At 42.8% G+C, this 4,182-nt stretch overlaps 1 protein-coding gene across 10 annotated transcripts in view; it reads left to right on the forward strand.

Annotated features, from left to right (window-relative positions):
* ppfia2 (PTPRF interacting protein alpha 2) overlaps positions 1–4,182 on the forward strand; it is a 141,930-nt gene that overhangs the window by 102,052 nt on the left and 35,696 nt on the right. The gene's annotated exons all lie outside the window — the stretch shown is intronic.

Raw genomic sequence — 4,182 nt, forward strand, 5'->3', positions numbered from 1 at the left:
CTGTAAAATACAAAACAGTAGTCAGTTTCAGGAGCGCACTCTTTGCCTGTACTGTGCATTCGTTCATCGAGTACTGACTACTTTTTCGGCTGGCGCCAGCTGCTAATGCCTAAGGCATGGAGCGCCCCCGCTGGCGAGGCTGAGCACACCGGCATGAACAATCCCCTTTCTTTTACAACACACACACGCACACTAGACCAAGCACCAAATAGACTCTTGACAGTAGGTTCCTCAGCGGTTTTGGCCCCATTCATGACACTAGTTCAAAATTAAATGGGGGGCAACTAAGTTCAAAATTAAATGGGGGGGCAACTATCTTTACACCCATAAATCACACAGTGCCACACCTACACTGGATGTCATTAATGTGCCAGGTGGAAAGAGGTCAGAGGAGGGACAGGAGAAGTGCATGTTGACCCATCAAGCTCGCAAACCTTTAGATCTATTGTGTGTTGTATGGTTGTAGCAGTTTAACCATTAAAATAGGACATACCCTGCTTTGTAGGCTGTGTACCTTCTGTTTAATAGTGGTGTTGCATTACAATTTACATTAAACTTCCTACAACTAGAATAGTGAGAATGACTTGATCAGGCTATTTGTGGTCTGAGGGATAAAATGTGAACGTGGCATTATAGTCACATACAATGCAGCTTAAATGTCTGGTTCAACACAACAAAATTACAAGAAGGTAAATATTGATATTTCTGTGTAAAATTAGCAATACCATATTCTAAAACTAGTAACTATAGCAGTGGTATAGACATAGTTGTATGTAGTAGCATACATTATAGTACTGAAATGAACTATAGGTACCACAGAAGTCTACTCACAGTAAGTACATATAGTTTTACTTGGTTTTCAGTTCACTGAGGTTTTTGCCTCCTCTGCATTGCCCTGCACTTTTTCCTATTTGCAGTTGTGCATATACTGTACAAAACGTTATTGGATGGGTTGATTTAAATGGTTACGTGCCCCTCTCCACTGTCGCCTCACAGCAAGAAGGTTCCGGGCTCAAGCCCGGGCTGACCCGGGGCCTTTCTGTGTGGAGTCTGCATGTTCTCCCTGTCCCTGTGTGGGTTCTCTCTGGGTACTCCAGTTTATGTGTTACTCTCTTGTTGTGTTGTTACTGACTTGTTATGTTTTGCTAGTTGGCTACTGTGCTTTTTGCACCATAAATTTTAATTGTTCTGAGTTGTAAATAAATAACCAAAAAGTCAGTGTTACGTTGTGGTCATTGTGAAGTACACGCCCAAGCGCTACCCAGAGTCGTGCGGTGTATGGGACCTGGACTAGTCACTAACTAAAATCGGCATGGGTGCTAGCGCCCTGCTAGCTAGTTTAGCTGCTCCAGTATAGTTAGTCTCTCTCCTCCACGCCGGGGGTCATTGCAATATTAAATGTTGGCACGTTGCATTTCACTACATGGGTACATAGACATGGGTTGTGTATTTTACAAATAAAACAGTTCAATCCTTGAATCCTCTCCACTGTCGCCTCACAGCAAGAAGGTTCCGGGCTCAAGCCCGGGCTGACCCGGGGCCTTTCTGTGTGGAGTCTGCATGTTCTCCCTGTCCCTGTGTGGGTTCTCTCTGGGTACTCCAGCTTCCTCCCACAGTCCAAAGACATGCAGCTTAGGTTGACTGGTGACTCTAAATTGCCTGTAGGAGTGAGTGTGAGTTTGTTTGTCTCCAAGTGTCAGCCCTGTGACAGACTGGCGACCGGTCCAGGGTGGACGTCGCCTATGGCCCAATCACAGCTGAGATTGGCTCCAGCCCCCCCGTGACCCTATTCAGGATAAGCACTATAGATAATGGATGGATGGATGCTCATGGCAAGAAATTACATTTGGTTATGTCTGTGCAGGAAAAAAAAAAATCAGTTACTCTGCATAACCTAGCAATATTAAATGTTGGCACGTTGCATTTCACTACATGGGTACATAGACATGGGTTGTGTATTTTACAAATAAAACAGTTCAATCCTTGAATCCTCTCCACTGTCGCCTCACAGCAAGAAGGTTCCGGGCTCAAGCCCGGGCTGACCCGGGGCCTTTCTGTGTGGAGTCTGCATGTTCTCCCTGTGCCTGTGTGGGTTCTCTCTGGGTACTCCAGCTTCCTCCCACAGTCCAAAGACATGCAGCTTAGGTTGACTGGTGACTCTAAATTGCCTGTAGGAGTGAGTGTGAGTTTGTTTGTCTCCAAGTGTCAGCCCTGTGACAGACTGGCGACCGGTCCAGGGTGGACGTCGCCTATGGCCCAATCACAGCTGAGATTGGCTCCAGCCCCCCCGTGACCCTATTCAGGATAAGCACTATAGATAATGGATGGATGGATGCTCATGGCAAGAAATTACATTTGGTTATGTCTGTGCAGGAAAAAAAAAAATCAGTTACTCTGCATAACCTACTGACTAAAGGGACTATTTCTTTGACATGAAGTAACTGAGATTCCACCGTTTCTGAATTGTTGTTAAATGCTTTAGTCATTTGTCATTGCTGTGAGAGCCACAAACAAAACCTATCCACCTCCATGATTTTGTAGTGGCAGTAGAAGTTTCAGATAGCTCAAAAACTGGACTGTTTTAAAAATGGTTGAAAGTGAAATGTAATTAGTGACAGGTGTCTCAATATTATAAGAATGTGAAATGAGCAGAATAATGGGAGCAGTTGCAAAATTTATCATCTGTGGGACAGCTGAGACATTTTGCTGTAAAATAGAGTTCAGTCCTTAAAGTCAGTCCTTTATGAGAGCGGCCCAGTGCCGGCGTGCTGTTATTAAAATCACTGGTGTGATTTAGTGGGTCCTGTTCCCTGCTCGGGTGAGTCATTGATCACAGGCAGCAGACAGAGTGGCCCAGTTAGGTTTGTTCTCACAGATGGATGGTCGAGGGCGGGCAGCTGGGCCTGATACAGCAGAGAGATGGAGAATGGAGAGATCACTTTCGCTCAGTCTTCACTTCCACATTATACAATAATTACATTTGGGCCTAAGGAGCAAGCTTTGTTAATTAAAAGCTGCATTAATGGCGATAAGTGTTTTCTGATGTTATCCTTGCCTCTAAATTGCAGTGAGGGTTGGATCTCTGTGGCATCCCCCTCATCAGTCTACCTCATGCAGAGACCCAGGGAGCTGCGCAGAGCGAGAACTTAACGAAACCTCATCATGTCACTAATGCAAATGTCAAAGCAATTTCTCCAGTGGAGTCGCAGTTACAGTCTTTGTCACCATCAAAATCAAAGCAAGGAAAGGAACCAAGCTCCTGAACTTGAATTTATTAGAGTCTAATGTGTGTGATTCTCAGAAGGAGAAATGGTGTCTGAAGTGGGAGCGAGACTGATTTCTCGAGACACTTCAGTACACAGCAGGAAGCCAGGGCATGACAGGAGATGAGAAAATTATTATCAATCATTTTCAGTCATGATATCGTTTTGACTTTCTTGCTTTCAATACCCAATTTTTTGTTTCTGTAATTGTTTACTTCCAATTATTTTAACCTTTACTCCCAATGGGGTTAAAACTTTTAAAACAGAACTACAAAAAAGTGAATGGAAAGTTTGGCCAAAGACATGCAAATCTTTTTTGATTTTATGTCCTCAGGGCATCCTACGCTTAAAGCAAGATATACAAGATGGTTTTGTAAACAACTCAGGGTGTACAGATACACAAATTCTGGATGACAACACGAGCGGGGTTCTGTAGCTCCTGCTGTGTTCAAATAGGGAAGCTGTACGTAGAGCAGTTAAATACAAAATGAAGTTCATCCTCAACAACACCAAGAGCAGGAAGAAACAGCTGTTTACCTTAATTGGCAAGAGAAAAGTTACAGTAACTGGGCATAAACAAACCTTAGTTTTCTCTATATAATTCTATATAATACATTACTGTCTTGCCTGGTATTCTTTGATGTTCATTAAGCTTTGGTTTGCTCAAGATAATTTCCACCCTTTGTGTATCCCTTATTAGATGAATACACATTTAGGGAAATATATTTATTCACTTTCTTGCCTAGAGTGAGATGAGATTTGATACCATTCATGAATGTGAAGCTACAACCAGTAACCAGTTGGTTTACTTACAATAAATACTAAAAATAGTGGGAAACGCCTTAGTTGTGCCAGCCAAGAGAATATAAAAGTAATAATAATAATAATTATATACATTTAAAACAAGGTTTATTTAAAA

Source organism: Monopterus albus, unplaced genomic scaffold, assembly GCF_001952655.1.
Source record: "Monopterus albus unplaced genomic scaffold, M_albus_1.0 scaffold136.1, whole genome shotgun sequence".
Lineage (NCBI taxonomy): Eukaryota > Metazoa > Chordata > Actinopteri > Synbranchiformes > Synbranchidae > Monopterus > Monopterus albus.